A 21,138-nucleotide genomic window follows, 5' to 3' on the forward strand; every position below is an offset into this window, starting at 1 on the left:
TTCTCTCGTTGTATTTCGATTGCATATCTGAGAATAATCGAAAACCTGAACTTTAATGAATAGGTGTACTTTAATGACATGCATTAAAGGACTGCTACCAGGTGTATAATTACTAAATTTCGGCATGGTCGAGCATAAATAATATTATTCAACGAAAAATCGTTTAATAATATTAATTTTATGGCACAAGTTACGTTTATGTTGGCATAGTAATATCAACGACACTGGTGCAAAAAATGTGGGATATCGTGCACGATTTTTATTGACAATAAGCTGAAGGACTGTTTTTCAATTCCCATTGTCGTATGCTGTTATTACCTTGTGTTTAGGGACGTAAATGGATTTTATCGTTGCTAACCATCTTTTCACTTAAGCTTTCTTTCCTAGAGAACTAATGTGCCTTATGTCCACTCAGTTTAGGTGTTTCGATATATAAATATTTTCCTCTAAGAAAATACTGTCCGAACGATTGGTTAGAAATAGGTTAGGTTATTTTACATCGCTGTATCAACATCTCAGGCTATTTAACGTCTAAATGGAATGAAGGTGATAATGCCGGTGAAATGAGTCCGGGGTCCAGCACCGATAGTTACCCAGCATTTACTCACATTGGGTTGAGGGAAAACCCTGGTAAAAACCTCAACCAGGTAACTTTCGGCGACTGGGATTCGAACCCAGGCCACCTGGTTTCGCGGCCAGACGCGCTAACCGTTACTCCACAGGTGCGGGCGATTGGTTATGTCGCAGGGTCGGCAGAATGGGGAAAGTTACGTGACAGTTACTTACTTTACGGGCCCTTTTCTTAAAATTATCTTCAACAGTTGTATAATATTACGTAGACTTCCAATTCCGAATAGCAAATATTTTCAGGAAAGAGGCTAAAGGCTGGTTCACAATAAACCGGAAACGAGAATCGGAACGAAAACAAAAACGGTAAAATTGTTCAAATGTGTACATTTAAATGTGAGCATTCACAATTAACGAAAAGCTTGCCGGAGCCCGGGATCGGGAACGGAGAGTTGGCCAAGTTTCAACTTTGGCGTTCACGTTTCCGATCAGAGCCCACTAGATTCATTCTATTGCCATCTAAAAGCTATTTTGTCGTCGTGTATTTTGTAGCAAAAAGACCGTGACATAACCTATGCATTATTTTGTTCTGTGCTGTGCATCATGGAGCAAGTTTTATTTGATGAAATTCTAATATTGAAATCCTCACGTTTACGATAAGCGGCGCGCCTCGTATAAAGATGAGAAAATGAAGGAGAATACGTGGCTTTAAATAGCTGCATCTTTGAACACCGATCGTAAGTGAATCATATTTTATTACTGTATTGGTTGTATTACACACTACATATCCGTGCTTCAATTCAATAACTACTGTTGTGTTCATTTTTGTTCTATTACAAATGTTTGTTCTCTAATTATTTTACGTTATGGTAGACTTAAAATAGCTTGTGATAATAAAGATGCATGGGCATATTTATAGTACCGTACCTAATGAAATGTTTCAGTTGAAATTTCGAAGTTGGTTAACCTGTGTTTATTTTGGCTGCCTTGTACTCATGAGAGAACGCCATTGGTCAATTATACACAAATAACATCAGAATGCGTAATATCGACTTTACATATCGTTATTGACATACATATTGATATGCATAGTCGTCTACGTTCTCGGTTTATTGTGAATCAAAAATTTTCATATTCACGTCCTCTGCTTCTCGTTTTCATTCTGGTTCTCGTTCCCGGTTTATTGTGAACCAGCCTTAACATTCGAGCCATTAGCCTTTACAGAGAGGTCAGCGGAAACGGATGAGGGAAATCGAGATGCGACAAAACCACTCGGTCGAACAGTAACTGTCTTCAAAATTGAATACTCACGCCACAAACTTGATGGTGTCTTTAATACCGTTGACTTTAAAAAAAAAAAAAAGAGAAAGCACGCAACGACTTTTCACAGACACTGGTACCCTTATTACTACACCATTCCTTAAATATTTCGTACGTACTACAAGAGAACTCGTATATGTTAAAATTGACCAAAATATCGGTTTTTAGATATTTATATACAGTAATATTATTCCTTACTCAATTCTGAACATTATGTGCGGTGGGACCATTCTGAAAAGATGATTATACTCCACGGATGCACTGAAAACTGTAGCAACTTTGAACTTTATCGACTTCTTCTTCTCAAAATTACATTTTTTATACTTTAGGTACACTTTTCTCAAAAGCTATTATAGCTATAAGTTTGAAATATGAAGCAGTGCTTTATTATTGCATTAGTAATAATTTACTACCGCAATTACTGTTTAAAACGTTATTAATTTCATTATCAGTCATCCGGAATTTGTTCCGACCATTCGTATTACTGACCAATAAAATAAATACATATTTTACTAATATTTTGATAGTGGTTTGATACTAGCTACATAGTTGAATTCATTGAGAACTAGACCTTGAGCTTGAATTTAGTACCAACAACATCAAAGGTGCCGACAACAGTTGCCCCTACTGATTCTTCTTATACTGTGATTAAACCATAAAACTCAAACTTCACTGTTATTCGTTTATTCACTATGTAATTATTACTGACCTATTTGTTTAGAAAAAGATTAAACATACCTATCGATAAAGAAAGTAAAATGCATTCCAAATTATCTAAAATGGTTAAAAAATGCCGAAAAAATATATAAATTACCTATTAGTTCTAAACGTCGAAAAATGCAAAAAAAAAATGCAGCATAACAAATTAATTGTTTACATTGACTATTACACTCTTACTACATCATACTACTTTTGACCAATAAAACGGTACAAAAGGACGTATTTCAACCAATCATGGCTGCTTATCGCACAATTTTATCGCGTCCCTAGCATTTGTTTAATTTTATCGCGTCCCTAGCATTTGTTTCTTTGTTTCCCAACATTTGAAACTGCGCTGGTCTGGACGTCAAAAATATATATAAAATTACAAACCACTCCAGTCGATGCACAGCAGTTTCAAATATGACTCGCATTGGCATTCAAGAACAAGAATTAATAAAAATCACTGATCATACCCATGCATCTTCTGAAATCCGATTTACAAATAAATGAAGAGCACCATTCGGAAATTCTGAATAAGTTGAATACACCATGTAGGCCTAAATCAACGAGTTCCACTTCTATTACGCACACGTCCAATATAACATCAATTGAACCACCAACCACATTCAAATTTGAAAATTGTACATTCAATAATTATTCCTTTTAAAATTATTCATGTTTATTTTTTGTCATCGTCGTTGATTAAAACTTTTCTAACATTTGTGTATATTAGTTAGGTTATGTTATAGCTTCTGCTCTGAGAGGATAAAAAGAACTTCTGCTATATGATATTATGGATAATCACGTATCAGAGATTGTTTAATATTAAGATTTATTGAATAGTAATCATTACAGTGTCTGTATAAAGACACTACTGCCATTTAGCATGCATCTAGTGTAATATTTGTAATGTTGAGATGGTACAATAATACATTTGAAGACAGTTGTATTTTCGTAAGTCAATTAATATTTTATTGTATTGGAGTACTTCGTTACTTCTAATCTTTATATACAGTGTGTCCACCATGAACCTGACACATTTCATTTGGCTGCCAAAAATCAATGAATGAAAATAAGTTGGTAACATGCATTGCAATATGTAGAGAAACTGTGGAAATTTCGTTGGCTATTTTTAAAAATCCGCGCGAGAGGTTGTACGTGGCGCTGCGGTAGCTTTAGTCAAAATGGCGACAGCGGAAGAGCGAGCACAAGCGATCTGGTGGTATGCTGAAACAAATTCGGTGATTAAACTGCAACGCAACTTTCGGCGCGTGTTCCAGAAGGACCCACCATCACGGAACACCATTAAGACATGGAAAGAGCACTTTTTGGCAACGGGAAGTGTGGTGAAATTGCATGGTGGCGGTAATGTGCGCGTATCAGAGGAGCTTGTAGCAGCAGTGAGACAGGCGTATGAACGAAGTCCACGCAAGTCAGTTCGACAAGCGGGACGAGAGCTGCAGATGCCGAAGTCCACGGTACATAAGATACTGCATCGCTCTCTTGGGTTTCATGCATACAAATTGCAGTTGGTTCATGAACTGAAACCATATGACGGTAATAATAGGCAGGCATTTGCTATCGACATGTTACAGCACATTGATGAAGACCCAACATTTTTAACTCGCATTGCTTTTTCTGATGAGGCCACTTTTCATTTATCGGGCAAAGTCAACACACATAATGCGCGTATTTGGGGGTCAGAAAACCCACGCTGCATTGTGGAACACATTCGTGACAGCCCGAAATTAAATGTGTGGTGCGGATTGATGCACAATTTGATCATCGGCCCCTTTTTCCTTGCAGAACAAACAGTTACGCGCAATACCTACCTCGACATGTTGGATCAATTTGTTGTGCGTCAGTTAATGCATTTGCAGCCGAACGTCATCTTTCAACAGGACGGCGCCCCACCACATTGGAGGCTGATCGTTCGAGAATTTCTCGACACACAATTTCCCGGTCGCTGGATTGGGCGTGATGGACCGACAAGATAGCCACCTCGATCACCGGATATTACCCCTCTAGACAATTGACTTGATGAGTTACTCTTGATATTGCATGCATTCTTTTCTTTTTACCCCAAGCAGTATGAATTATACAGCAATTTCAAATGTGTCAGGTTCATGGTGGACACCCTGTACTTTCTTGTAATCGTGTAATAGTCAATTAAATCCCACTCGAGCTTTGATTTTCTCTAGATAAATCAAAACTTCTAGTGAGATTACTGTTGATATTAACATATTAATATGCACGGTCTTAATGTGAAAAATAAGAGGATGACTTTTCATCAACATTGGCCCCCTAGTAATAAAATATGGACGAGGAACTCTAGCACATAATATGAAATAAAGATTTATATTTGTACTGTGTATTGATTTTTGATTAGTTTATGTATCAGTTCGTGCATTCGCGTTAAGTTGAAACAATACGCCGGCCGGGCGCTGATACGGTGATGGCCACGCATTCCAGCTCGCAGTCAAATTAATTCCACGGTTGTGGACATTTTGTTGCATCCCCGAGCGTGCCTTCCCACTCGCGACACGGCAGTACATAATGACCTGGAACAGCTTTATTTTCCCTCCATTCTTTCACTTTATATACAGTTCGTTGCTGTGGAACAATAGGAGGAATGTGACTGTGAACGTAGCGGTCCTGGGTTCAATTTCCGCTGCCGGAAATAGAGATTTAGTCTACGTCACTTGAATATTTGTAGCTGCGCTTCTTTTGTCTTTCGTTGTTGAGCATTGAGCGTATTCCGAACCTCACCGGTGAGCAATCCGATGGCATCACGGTGTTCCGAATTCCACCGATGACGTCATTGATGCTCCACCGGTGTCGCACCGGTGCCATCAGCTTGCAGAGGTGGTGGCAGTCTCCATCAGCCGCCATCAGTGATTCTGATTGGTTCTTGTATAGGGCAGGAATTAGCAGGCGAATAACATCGTGCACTGTTGTGTCATGGCGGTGTGTTCTGCTGTATTGTTTGTAATGAGCACAACGTAAAAACAATATGTTAATGGCTTATGAGCGAACATGTCAACGGACCAGTTATTACTACCGGTTCAAGAAATAAATTGTTTATGCTCTCTTTTCTTTGAACGAGATGGGAGTACGTAAATTTCGCCAAATTTTGCTAGCGTAGCACAGACAACAACTTGTACAGTCGCCATGACAGCCATCGATCCTTCCAGCAGTTTTGTTCCTTATTTCGCTGCAACGTGACGTCATTGATGCCACCGGACCGGTGAGATTCGGAATACGCTGATTGTCTCAAGCGGCGGTAAAGTGAAATTTTTTCCACTCTATCAGTCCGGTGTAATGTATCTTTATTTTTAAAACCTCCCGTGGCTCAGAAATCCTTTAGATTTGAAAGGGATTTAAAAAAAGATAATCTGTACGCATTAGCTATAGCAGTGGTGGGCAAAATGAACGCAACCCACAAGACCGGTTGTAAATGGCAACTACATACTGTGGCAGGGGTTGCACTCTACAGTGCAGTGACGGATTTACAGACAGTTGCGCCACTACACTCCTGCCTACCATACGTACGTAATTAGAATAGTCCATTCACATGATATTTAATTAATCATTTTTCAAAGCAATTTCTTTGAAATTGGGATTTATATCTGTGCATGCTATTTTCAGTTGTGCAAGGAGATGAGCATCGCTTAAGCGGGATCTGTGACTAGACTTTATAAATTTTATTTTAGAAAACAGCTGTTTGCACTGGCAGGTTGATGAATACATACCGGCATTTTCCATAACTATGGTCCTGGAACACAACTATGGTCCACGATACAACCATTCAAATATCATTGTAGAAGTAACATAGACCGTTCGTAGATAGCTGCAGTGACTTGAATTCAAACTACAGTACAGCAAGAATATAGATAAACGAGGTACTATGTCAAGGAGTACAAAATTTGAATAGTTGTATCGTGGACAATAGTTATGTTCCAGGACCACAGTTATGGGAAATGACGGCACTCATTATTTTTGAAGCAAACTGTCTAAGCAGTGGATATGTAGTACTGGACATCTTTTAAAAAATTTTAGCCCCCAGTAGACCTTCATATTCTGCTTTCAAGAAGCCATCATTCTGCAAATGCAGTATCTCTAACTGCAATTCTGGGATAACATTTTCAATTTAAACATGAAAAGGAGTGGCAAAAATATTGAAATCTTTCTCCATCCTTTGAAAATCACTGAATCTGTGTTCTTTGAACTCGTATAACAGGTGATCTATTTTAAGAATGTACATATTTAAGTTCGCGTCCTAAATATTTGTAACTAATCCTAAACATGAGAAATGAAAGAACCGCCTTTCTTGTAAGCGTGATATCTCGATTCATATGATTCTGCGAAAGACATTGCATCACTAATGAAGCTCCGAAGTACAGCAATCCAGTATAATCCGCCACGTACACTCGCAGTATTTTCATGGAGTGGGGGAAGGGGAAGGTAGGGGGTAAGTTTGATGCTTCGCTGAGGTCTGACGTCACTGCGGCAATGCTGCAGGAATGCTATATAAAATAAAGACTGTAACTAAAATCTTAATAAAACGGAAAAATAATCATTTATTTCAGGAAATAATATTATAAACTCTATTATATTATACTGTAATGATAGTGTAATTATTAGGGAACGGAATTTGGAGCAGTAAAAGCTAGTATTGGTATCTACACAGCCATTTGTTTACAACCCTTTATACCAAGTCCTCCCCTCCATGACATACTCGCATATCTCTGCACGTCAACAACAGTGAACGGGACAGTTGTCGCATAAGAACTTCAACATGCAGGTTTGCAGTTCAGAGTAGTGAAGTGCAGGTACAATGCCGAAAGTGAAACCAACTAACAATACAAAATTGAAAGACTATATTTGTAAAACCTCCAGACCTAGTAACAAAATTCAGGAAATAATTCCCTAAATTGTCGCTTCCCCCATGTCCAGTTCGTAAGAGATGGGGGTCATGGTTATAAGCTTGCAATTATTACGCACATCACCTCCAGTCTGTGAAGAAAGTGGTCCAATCTTTCGAACACGATGACGCGGCTGCGATTCAAACACGCCAGGAACTGCTAAATGATAGAACAGTCGAAAAAGAAGTCATGGATATTAAGTCAAATTTGTTATATTTACCGGATGCCATTATTCGATTAGTAAAGTCAGGGGTAGAACTAGTAGTTGAGCAAACAAATATTATGAGGACTATTGTAAATAAACAGAGTGCAGTAGAATGTGAAATAGGAAAACGTGTTGGTGAAAAAATGAACAGAGTTTTGATTAAAAATGATAGGTACAGTATTCTTAGTCGGATTTCAGATGTACTAACAAAGACGTGTCCCAATGACGTCATTCAACATGTGAATTTAATTGACGTATCTTGTTTCAAGTACTTTCCAATTGTTTTTGCAGATGTAGAACGGAGTTTTTCCATGTTAAAATAACTGAAAATGCCATTTAATGATACTGTATTAGGCTATATTATAAATATTGTAGTATATGCATATATTGTAAATACTATAGTATACGTTGTATACATATTATCATATTATATGATATTGTAAATAAAGGTTTTAATTTAACACGCTCCGGACAGAAAACCATACATATTCAGAGGCGAGTTCCATACAAAAGACAATGCAGAGATTGATATTTAATTATGTATATTTGTAATGTTGTTTGTTTGTGTCTTGTGCGTTGCCAAGAAAAACACGTGTAGTTCAAAATGAAATGCAGATTATGTATGTAGGCCACTATAAGTCACTAAACTATAACATTTGTTTATTCTGAAATACATTTACAGCACGTTGCGTGTAAATTTGTATGAAGTGGACTGTACTCGTCCATGCTCTGTGACGCAGCTCGCTTGACAGTCACTGAGCTACGAATATCTATACTACGTTTCACAATACTTCATAATACTCCAAATTCCTTTCCCTGGTAATTATAAACAAATTCTGATGTATATGAGTATGGTCATTGGCGGAATTCGGACGCAGTAGCAAACCTTCTCTTAAGTTATCAGTCCTAACAGAATAGGGTAGTCGTAGTACGACATAAAAAATCATTGTTAGAAGTTAAACAACGAAATTCGTGCCTAGTGATAAAGGCACACAATATTATATTCTTTAATTGAAATTTATGAACTGTTTTTTAACACGTGGGTGCACAAACTTCAGCTACAAATTCTCACACAGAACTGCAGGAAAAGAAGGAAGAAGAATAGAAGCAGCAGAGATGAAATATCTGAGATCTTTTGCAGGTTACACCTTACTGGATAGGAAAAGAAGTGAAGATACAGGGACATCATTTTGTTTTTACTAACATTTTTAACATTAACCTAGCTATACCTTTAGAGAACCGGAAACACAGTTTGCTACCCTCTTCCACGACTGTAGTTCGATGATACTGGCGTAAAACACAAACAAATCACTTTACTAAGTATAGGAGGGAAGAAAAGTAGTTCATGCATTTACATAAACTAGGAAATATCGCGATTTCGAGTTCGATAATTTTCATTAGGTTTTTGTTTAATCAAAATGCAGTACTGTATTAAAAATAAGTGTTTTTACTCACGAACTGAGTTATCCATGGGAACGTATTCATTATGCAGTGTATATTATACTGTCTACAGCAATTAGCGTACAATATAGAGAATGAAGTTAAATTGAAAAATAGTCATAAAATGGATATTTAAACACATTTTTGAAAATGTGGCCGTTCATTTCGATACAGGCTTCAGTTCTTTTGTGTATATTATCGCACTATAGACTATTGTACCTAATTCCAATTACCAGTTTCGTCCTTCGTACTAGTAACTCATGTTGAAATAATTCTGTACCTACTCTATAAAAGAGTACCTTACATACTGTAAATTCAATCTTCACTTCTGCCCGATCCGCACGGATATAATTACTCAGACATGCTATCTACTGTCCGTCCAAGTGGTTATGCCGCAGGATCGTAGAAAGGGAGAAAATCATGTGGCAGTTAATTACTTAACGAGGCCCTTTTATTTAAGTTATTTTAAACAGTTGTATAATATTACGTAAACGTCCAATTCCTAACAGAAATTAATGTTTTCAGAAAAGAGCTAAGACAGCCCAGCTTTTACAGAGGGGCCAACAGAAGCAGGTGGAGGAAATCTGGATGCGACGTAGGCAAACGGATAATACCTGTGCGAAAATATGATTCAATATTGAAAGTTCTTTCGTCACTGGAAAACACGAACATATTTCTGGAACGTACTATACTCACTAACTCAATGCTGTTTACTATATGCGGCCTTGATTCTGTGTGGAGGACAGTTGGAATTTCATTAGTAGAAGGGGTGGGAGTGAAGTACATTCAAAAACTCAGGTACAATAAAAATTGAAGTAAAAATAAAATGATGTCCCTGTATAACTGGTGATCAGTAAAATGTGTATCACGCACAGAACTGCTTACGTTACGCAGGAAGTCCTGTACGCACCCTTGTCCCGAGAGAAAGCGAAGGGGCTTCTAAAGAAGACGCGCTTTCCCTTCGCCGCCGGTTCATTAGTCATTAACGACCAGTAAGAAACAGTTGCATACACGTGTCGAATAAAACACAAGTCACGTGACAGAGACGCAGGTTTTATCCAATTTTTGCTACTTGTGATCCAGCCCGATTACGGGAGCCATTGAGAACTGTATGTCATTGTCTCGGGAGATAAAGAGGAACCGCGCTTAAAGCTGAAACTCTGCACATCTTCTGAATTCTAATCTCCTCACTTGTTAAACAAATGAGTGACGACGAACTGGTTGCCTGGTTACGAACGTTAATGTAATTTTCATGTTACGTCACGGTCTCTGAATATAAATCATAAATCTGATTTCTTTTTATTACTATAATATTATTTGCTCCAGAGAACTGAAAGACTAATTCACTAGTTATTATATTCATTTCAATGTACGTAATTAATACAATCATTATTATTCACATAATTTAAAGGAAATTACATGTGAAAGCTAAAGGCTGATTCACAATGAAAAATAAACATAACGTAAGCGTTAACTTAAGAATATAAACGTTACCGTAAAATCAAGAAGTCATACCATCATTCACGATGGGAACATAAACATAACAGAAACATACTTGGTAACCATGGAAACATAACAACTACGCCGCCATTTCCTCATATTCTGTCGTATATTTCAGCGCTCCACGATTGTGTTCTGTTTGCAAATCACGTAAGCATAAGCATGAAAGTCTGGAGTTTGCAAACTTTCATGTTAACGTCTTACGGTAATGTTTATGTCAATGCTTATGTGAATCATTGTGAATGATCCCATTTGGTAGCCTAGGCGCAAACTTCTGTGTTTATGTTACGGTTATGTTTAATTTTTATTGTGAATGGGCCTTAAGACTGTATCTCAGTAGTTGAAAAGTTTGTGGTTTCCCTTTGTTCTTCAGAACTAGGAAATGGTGTCTGCATAAGGACCTTTCCTTTTTCGAGTCCATTTTCTATAACAGATTGCTTGCAAGCTTTTAATAGAAAAAGGGAGCATCTGCGGATCTTTGAAAAAATAAGTAATGAAGAGGCTAGTGAAGTGCTTTGAGTGTAGTGTGGTATTGTATGGAGCAGAAACGTAGATTTTACGGCGAAGTGAAGAGAAACTATTAGAAGCTTTTGAAATGTGGACATGGGGAAGAATGAAGTGGGTGAAATGAACAGACAGAATAAGTGCTCCTGCAGTCGAGGCCACTTAGCAGTGCCACTAGTGGCTCGTTAGTGGCACTGCGAGTGCACGTTAGTGACGCTAAGAACGCGCGTTTGAAGCACTGCTACACTAATTTTTTTTTAGAGAATTTTTCAGTCTTCCAGTGAACATGGACACAGGGGGAAATATACTTTTGGTAATTTCGCTCATACGTAGAAAGAATAGACAAAAATAGAAGAAGAGTCTGAATTTATCCATTGGTTTTGGAAAGACAGTATCGAGGACTATTTCATACTTTGATGATTTACGTGAGGACGATAATTTTTTTTTGCATGAAATCATTTCAAGAGCTTCTAGCATAAATTGCTGATGAAATTCGAAAAAAAAACAAAAAAAAAAAAAGACACCGTGACACTATAGACTGTATACTGTCGTGGCGGTGTAAGGAATTGGTGGCCCAAAAGTCATCCGTTAGCAGTGCCATTCACGAGCTACTAAAATAATGAAGAGACTAGTGAAGTGCTTTGATGGAGTGTGGTATTGTATGGAGCAGAAACGTAGACTTTACGACGAAGTGAAGAGAAACGATTAGAAATTTGGATATGGAGAAGAATGAAGTGGGTGATATGAACAGACAGAATAAGGGCCCCTGCAGTCGATGCCACTTAGCAGCGCCACTAGTGGCTCGAGTGCACGTTAGTGACGCTAAGAACGAGCGTTAGTGGCGCTGCGAACGCGCGTTTGAAGCACTGCTACACTAATTTTTTTAGAGAATTTTTTAGTCTTCCAGTGAACGCGGATACAGAGGGAAATATACTTTTGGTAACTTTGATCATACGGAGAAAGAATAGACAAAAATAGAAGAAGAGTCTGAATTCATCCATTGGTTTTGGGAAGACAGAATCGACGGCCATTTCATACTTTGATGATTTACATGAGGACGATAAAAAGTTTTTTTTTTTTTCGTATGTTTAAGAAATCATTTCAAGAGCTTCTAGCAGAAATTACTGATGAAATTTGAAAAAAAAAAAAAAAAAAGACACCGTGACACTATACACTGTATACTGTCGTGGCGGTGTAAAGAATTGGTGGCCCAATAGTCTCCGTTAGCAACATCACTCACGCGCCACTAAAATAATGGTGTGGCTGTGGCCCCATATGAACCCAATAATTTAATTGCATGTATAGCGCTAACTGTTCAGAGTGTTTGCAGCGCCACTAATCTGTGGCTGTGGCTGCGTTTGAAGCCCCTCATTTATATCTATTATTCACAAGTGGCTCCTAAAAGTAGCCTCTTCTGAAGGGGCTTTAAGAAATGAAGCTGTGCTAGAATAATGCTAAAACTGATCGGGAAGAGAGAAAAATTGTCTGGGTTACTGGCTAAGAAGAAATTGTCTACTGAAGGATGCACTCGAAATGGTAAACAGAAAAGTTCGAGGCAGAAGAAGATATCAGATGATAGCCAACATTAAGGTATAAGAATTGTATGCGGAGACTAACAAGCAAACATTCTCATGGGGGCAGATAAAAAAGTTAATTTTTTTCTTCCACCATGTTAATATTGTCAAAACAAGAGCTTGTATAAATTTTGGCGCAATTACCAGGGCTGTCTAGAAAGTAAGTTTTTCTGGATCCGTTTACAGAAAGAAAACACAATTTCACGTAAGATTTATTGGAACAGATACAGCAATTGTTGCTCTATTTTTTAACATATTCAACACTGGAATTGAGAAATTTGTCACATCATGGGATTAACTTTTGTATGCCGTGTCGTAGAAGTCTAGTCCCCGGGATCGGAACAAATGTGTGACAACCGTCTGCACCTCTCTGTTGATCCAAAAGTATGACAAAAGTCTCAATTCCAATGGGGAATATGTTGAAAAATAGCTCAACAATATTGCTGTATCTGTTCCAATATTTTTGTCATGAAATAGTGTTTTCTTTCTGTAAATGGCTCCAGGGAAATTTATTTTCTGTACGACTCTCGCAATTGCGCTCGAATGGCCAAAATTTGTGTAAGCACTTGTTTTGAGATTATTAACACGGTGGAAGAAAAAAATATTTTTTTTTTATCTGCTCCCATGAGAATGCTTGCTTGTATTATCGCCGCGGTCTCATGTTTAACATTCGGCAGGTCTTTGAAATTTAATTGTATTATTGTTTTCAATTTCTTGTGTCGCCGCTCCAATCACTCGCCTCAGTTTCAATGTTTTTATCCTCTCAGGTTGCGACCAATAAGCTGCTTCCATTATAAAATGACACCTACTTGTCTAATCCACGTGGACTAAAACCGAGGTTGCAATGTCTTGTGTTGGGGACTAACATTAAGGTATGTGATTAAAAATTAGTATTAAAGAGTTATTATTAAGACTTCAGAACGTCAACGTACTCGTATATGAAATAATGATGATGATAATAATAATAATAATAATAATAATAATACTTACTTACTTACAAATGGCTTTTAAGGAACCCGAAGGTTCATTGCCGCCCTCACATAAGCCCGCCAGCGGTCCCTATCCTGTGCAAGATTAATCCAGTCTCTATCATCATACCCCACCTCCCTCAAATCCATTTTAATATTATCCTCCCATCTACGTCTCGGCCTCCCTAAAGGTCTTTTTCCCTCCGGTCTACAAACTAACACTCTATATGCATTTCTGGATTCGCCCATACGTGCTACATGCCCTGCCAATAATAATAATGATAATAATAATAATAATAATAATAGTAATAATAATAATAGCCATTTAACAATATAACAAACTAGTGCTTATTCTTATCGAGGAATTAGATGTGACAACGTGACGCTTAGAGTGAAATCTACAGAGCAACAATCGGTCGACAAAGTTATGTTTTAAAAGCACGCCGCACGATATTGTTTGATGCCGGCATGTTAAGCATGAGGCCGCGGCGATAATAAGACGAAGGTGAAAAATAAGGAAGATTAAAGAATGCTGGATTTGCAGTGAATGACCTGCCCTTATGTAGAAAACTATATGAATGAATGAATGAATGAATGAATGACAACAGAAGGACAACAGACTCGACTACACGACATTTCTAGGACTTTTTATAGACACCAGTTTAACGTGGGATAAGCACATCGAAAACATATGCACAAAGCTATCAAGAGTTTTATACGGTATTTGTTAAAGAAATTAACGACTTGCGTTTCTCAGAATTATTTAAGATGTGCCTACTTTTCTTTCTTTCAGTCGATAATTCGATATGCCCTAATTTTCTGAGGAAATGGAACCAAAATTGGAAGCGTCTTGATTTTACAAAAGAAAGCCATTAGAATTTTATGTAAATCAAACTATCTGGAACATTGTCGGCCACTTTTCAGACAATCACGGATTTTAACAATAATAAATTTGTATATATGATCTAGTACTTCACACTCGACAAAATATCGACAGTTACTCATTAGTGGCCAATATACATGATCATGAAATTAGAAATAGTGAACAAATTAATATTCCATATTGTAGATTACACAAGAGCAACACAAACTTTTTAATTATGGGGATGAAATTATATAATAAGCTCCCAACTCAATATTACAATATTACAATGTACAATTGGTTATTAAATCATCCTTTTTATTTTGTTGCTGAGTTTTTCAACACAAATTTGTATGAAATTGTATTTTAGTAAATAAGTTTAATTGCAATTTAGTTAGTTTTCTTCAATTTAAAAGTTTCAAATTATTTAATGTTTTCATTGTATTACTTAAATTTTACTGTTTATTTTATTAGTGTTTTTTTTAATGTATTTATATGTTTTTCAATGTATTCTGACGAAGCCTGAAAGTTCAGGATAAAACAGAGGGTTTGGAATTGAACGGGTTACATCAGCTTTTTGTCTATGCGGATGACGTGAATATGTTAGGAGAAAATCCACAAATGATTAGGGGAAACGCGGAAATTCTAGTTGAAGCAATTAAAGCGATCGGGTTGGAAGTAAATCCCGAAAAGACTAAGTATATGATTATGTCTCGTGACCAGAATATAGTATGAAATGGAACTATAAAAATTGGAGATTTATCCTTCGAAGAGGTGGAAAAATTGAAATATCTTGGAGCAACAGTAACAAACATAAATGACATTCGGGAGGAAATTAAACACAGAATAAATATGGGAAATGCCTGTTATTATTCTGTTGAGAAGCTTTTGTCATCTAGTCTTCTGTCAAAAAATTTGAAAGTTAGAATTTATAAAACAAATATATTACCGGTTGTTCTGTACGGTTGTGAAACCTGGACTCTCACTTTGAGAGAGGAACAGAGATTAAGGGTTTTTGAGAGTAAGGTTCTTAGGAAAATATTTGGGGCTAAGAGGGATGAAGTTACAGGAGAATGGAGAAAGTTACACAACACAGAACTGCACGCATTGTATTCTTCACCTGACATAATTAGGACCATAAAATCCAGACGTTTGAGATGGGCAGGACATGTAGCATGTATGGGCGAATCCAGAAATGTATATAGAGTGTTATTTGGGAGGCCGGAGGGCAAAAGACCTTTGGGGAGGCCGAGACGTAGATGGGAATATAATATTATAATGGATTTGAGGGAGATGGGATATGATGGTAGAGACTGGATTAATCTTGCTCAGGATAGGGATCAATGGCGGGCTTATGTGAGGGCGGCAATGAACCTCCAGGTTCCTTAAAAGCCAGTAAGTAAGTATTCTGACGAAGCCTAAAACTGTATGTCTAATGGCCAAATAAATTGAATTGAATTGAATGAAGATAAGAAAGAAATACTTAAAGATAATTAAATAGAAAATGAAGGAAAGAGGGAAGGAATACAGTACAGAAGTAAAGGAAGAAAAATAAAAAATAAAAAAGTATTTCTTGGCTGAGTAGAAATAGGCCTGATGATTTCCATTTTCTTCAAAGGTAGGCCTACATTTAACAAAATGGAGATCATTAATGTGGGACACGTTAGTCAGGTAGTTGCAGTATGTAGTCAGATATTTAATCACTCACCCAGCGAGCTAGGGCCCGATACGAAGTTGGTTGCCGACCCTAGTGGTTAGTGGGACTCACGCCGCATTGATTTCTCTTGTGACTACATTATCGGGAACGGAGGGACTTGATGCGAATTTGAGAGTACGGATAAAAGAGAATATATATAGCAAGGACAGAAGAAAAGACAAAGGGTATAAATCGAACCCTGGGGACGACAGCGCGGCCACGTGACAATAAGAGAGCAGGATTGTCAGGCTGTGAGATCCAATCTCGAAGCTCTGTCGTGCGCAGTTCCACTGCTGGAGGATTGGTCTCCCAAGGATAGGCAACCCGCAGAGTCGTTATGCGAGTCTATGCTCGCCTCCAAAAACATTGAACCAGGCCGTGAGGGAAAATAATCGGTGCCCTGCAAATGACATTGTTTATAACAGTAAGAAAGCAAAATCAGTTTCACATGGAAATGAAAGTCATTCTCATATTAGCAGTAATAACAGTATTCGTTTACGAACTAACATCGCTATCATTTCAGCGGCTCCACCAAGAGAAACTAGCATCGAACACTTTAATATCAGTCCTATCAAAATTTTTGCATAAAATAAAACTTATCGGAAACCGTTTTTAAAGAAAGTTTTGTTATGTAACATTTTTATAAAAATCTATACTAATAATAAATCTGTAGCCGAAACTTTTCTGGTAATTTTTGATTTTACAAAAATAATTGGTCCTAACATATATAATTAACCACCCTGAAACCGAAAATCGCTTTTTTGAAATTTTTGTTTGTATGTCTGTCTGTCTGTCTGTCTGTCTGTCTGTCTGTCTGTATGTTTGTTACATTTTCACGCGATAATGGCTGAACGGATTTCGATGAAAATTGGAATATAAATTAAGTTCGTCGTAACTTAGATTATAGGCTATATGGCATTCAAAATACATTATTTAAAAGGGGGGTTATAAGGGGGCCTGAATTAAATAAATCGAAATATCTCGCTTATTATTGATTTTTATGAAAAATGTTACATAATAAAAATTGCTTTAAAATCATTTCCGATAAGTTTCATTCTTTGAAAAATTTTGATAGGACTGATATTTAATGAGATAAATGAGTTTTAAAATTAAAATAACTGCCATCTAAGGCCGTGTAATGAATTAAAAAACAAATGACTTCGTCTATAAGGGGCCTTGGACAGCAACTATCGAAAGCTATGAAAGATAGCCTACAGATAATGTTTCTGCGTTTCTATGAAGTAATATCAGAAGCTTAATTAACCGATTTGTATAATTAATTATTAATTCACCATTGGAAAGTGTAGTTCCTCTAGATGGACATAATGCTATAATGTTATCACAGTAACTCCTGAGTGAATCGAGGACAGGTAAGATTAAAATAGATTCTTATGCACAGAAAACTTGATAGGCTATTCTGTATATTCGTTTCCTGTATTTCCTAAACTAATTTTTATGACCAAATGAGTGGTCTCTGGATCAAAATGATCGCATTTTAATTTTTTAATTAAATTTAAATCAAGTAACATAATAAACGATTTATCCTTCTATCAAACACGAATGTTCCCTGGATCAAATGTCCTATTTTAATTATATAATTACATTATATTTACTTCTAACGGGTGCAGCGGAGCGCACGGGTACGGCTAGTTAATAAGCGAGATATTTCGATTTATTTAATTCAGGTCCCCTTATAACCCCCCTTTTAAATAAAGTATTTTGAATTCCATATAACCTAAAGTGTAAGTTGGAGCTAACTTAATTTATATACCAATTTTCATAAAAATCGAACTGACAGTATAGCTAACATAAGTGAAACAAACACATCAACATTAAATTATAGTACAGTAGAGGAGACAAGACCTGTCCTGTGACTTTATCATGCGCCGTGGCTATATCACCAGTGGGTTCGGAGGGGGGAAGATAGCTTCTAGTGTGAGATGAACTTCCCTGTCAATAGATTCGTATGATATTAACCATCATGAAACAAACTCTCTTTCTGATAGATTATTGTTTCTCCTCTCACACAGCTCGCATGCCAGGTCTCGCCTCTTCATCTATAGTGTGTTTCAGTTGCCTAGTTGCAATACAGATACTGAATAATTTCGAGGGAAAAATTGTTCCGGAGCCGGGTATCGAACCCGGGACCTTTGGTTTAACGTACCAACGCTCTGCCACTGAGCTACCCGGGAACTCTAACCGGCACCGATCCAATTTTTCCGTATAGAGTTCCCGGGTAGCTCAGTGGTAGAGCGTTGGTACGTTAAACCAAAGGTCCCGGGTTCGATACCCGGCTCCGGAACAATTTTTCCCTCGAAATTATTCAAATCAACTTTACAGGGAGTTATACCTGAAATCTTGATTTGCATAATACACGTCACTGTTCGTTAACAGAAAACCACAATTGAAAGTCACACGGAGTTAGTGTGCACTCGAAGTTGGTTGCTTGACGGTTGTCAGCCCACTTTGAGGTCTGTGGATATAGAGGGAAAAATTGGATCGGTGTCGGTTAAAGTTCCCGGGTAGCTCAGTGGTAGAGCGTTGGTACGTTAAACCAAAGGTCCCGGGTTCGATACCCGGCTCCGGAACAATTTTTCCCTCGAAATTATTCAAACCAACTTTACAGGGAGTTATACCTGAAATCTTGATTTGCATAATACAGATACTGTTTCATAAGTAATGTCGGTTTTTGAGTAAGATTTTAGGCGGAGTTTGTTATGACAAGAAATTAATTTAACCTTCAAAGTAAAGACCATTAGATGCTATGGCCTTGAGCCACCTTGAAGTGAGATTTGTTATCACGCTCGGTTCTGTGGCCGGCGTAGAGATATCTTACCATCATGCAGCGGGACAAGGGAGATGTGCCGAGTGAGAGGTAAACGGCTATTTCCACAAAACACTCTATTTTCCTCTCACTCACCGCTTCTACCCTGTCGCCGCTGGTATGACACCTCTACGCCGGCCACAGAACCCTGCAACTGACAATACCTATTTCTGTTTTTTGATGCGAAGAATTCGATAACCAGGAATTGAAGATGGGTTGACGATATTTGAGAACCTCACGTAGGAAATTTACCGATAAATTATATACAACAATATGGAAATGACAATAATAATTAATATTTAATACTATGCAATTTAAAAACAAATTTATAGTCCCCAAAAGTATTTATAAAGCCAAATCCATTTTCCGTCGTTGCAGAGTGAATCTACAGACGTCAACCATACATTCTCGGTAAATTACTTAATCTAGTTAATGTGTTGAGAACTGTACCTTTCATAATTTCTTTGAAAACCATTAGTCAATTTAAAACATCTTGCCATCAGGAATATAAAGGATTTGTTACTCTAAATATTGATCACTTCCTGTAGAAACAAACAGAATTTTTGTTTCAATGTCGCACTCGCAACACCAGTGGTAGGTAAATTGTTTCTTAATTCCCTAAATTTACTGCAGTATCATTTTAATTTTTTTTTATTTTGGAAGTGGGGGAGAGGGCTTCAGCCCAACGAGTTCCTTCTTGCTTACGTCACTGATCAGATTTGTTGACGAGACGTTTGTACAGAACTATACTTCCTTACTGAATTTTAAATTGACAAGTGGCTTTTCTGAATAAAAAATTGATATAGGATATTCATTATAATAATCTGTTTATTTTCAAGAGTGCGTACCTGAGATGGTAGCACGTTTGCCTACTGATGGGAACCTGCGTTTAAGCGTGGGTTCGATTCTCGCTTGGGCTTTAACTGGTTGAGATTTTTCTGTGGTTTTCTCCAACCGGGCGGTAAATGTTAGGTAATCCCCTGGTATATCCTCGGAGTTCATATCACTAGAATATTTATTTATTTATTTTGCTAATTGTTGTAACATAAAATATAATATATACAGAAAAACTTTAGCTCGCCCCTGAAAGAGTAGAACTCGTGCTCAGGGGCGGATTCCTGAATTGAAATTAAAAAGTATATAATTTAATTTGTCTTATGTCTACTACGCAATAAGAATGTATAAATTTAAATTTACAATTTTTCAATTTTTATAAAATCTGTACATAACTTTTTAAATTTAATACTAGAACTATTAGAATTAACAAGATTAGGAAATTTAAATATAAATTTGTTATATATTCTTGGGCCTAAATTACTACTACGATTAAATACTGTAGCAGTGTTGCATTTTGGTCCAAACAATCTTAAAGAATTCATACCTTTTGTTTCATAACTATGAGAATACAACTCAGAATTATTTCGATTTTTATGTATGAATTTTACTAATACAATATAATAAATTGAAGACTTGAAATAAAAACGGCTCTAAGTGCCATAATAAGGAATTTTGAAATTGTGTGCAAAATGGGATCTATATGCCAAGCCCTATAATGTATAAAAAGCTCGAACTGCTACGAATGAAAATGTAGTACCAAATGCAATCGACAGATAGCATGCGGTTTAACTGCCGCTGCTGTTAACATATGAAAGGCTCTATGTCCCGCGCGCTTCCTCCTCATAGTTAGATTAAATGGTGGGTGCGGCAGATATTTGTAAGAATTTGAGTGCAAAGAAACGACGAATTAAAGGAGAAGTTATTGAGGCTGCAATGAAAAGAAAGCTGAAAAATGGAGGAAGTGAATACATAAGTTTAAATAATAAACATGTTCCTGCAAAACCTCTTCCAGCACAGGATGCTAGTCTCATTACTGATCGCTAACCTACACCATACCTGGACAGACTGTTTGAACCTCAGCTATGAACATAAGGTAATAATAATAATAATAATAATAATAATAATAATAATAATAATAATAATAATAATGGTTTATTTTAACTGGCAGAGTTTACAATACAATACAATACAACACAATACAATACAATACAATA

The sequence above is a fragment of the Periplaneta americana genome, chromosome 3, assembly GCF_040183065.1.
Source record: "Periplaneta americana isolate PAMFEO1 chromosome 3, P.americana_PAMFEO1_priV1, whole genome shotgun sequence".
NCBI classification, from domain to species: Eukaryota; Metazoa; Arthropoda; class Insecta; order Blattodea; family Blattidae; genus Periplaneta; species Periplaneta americana.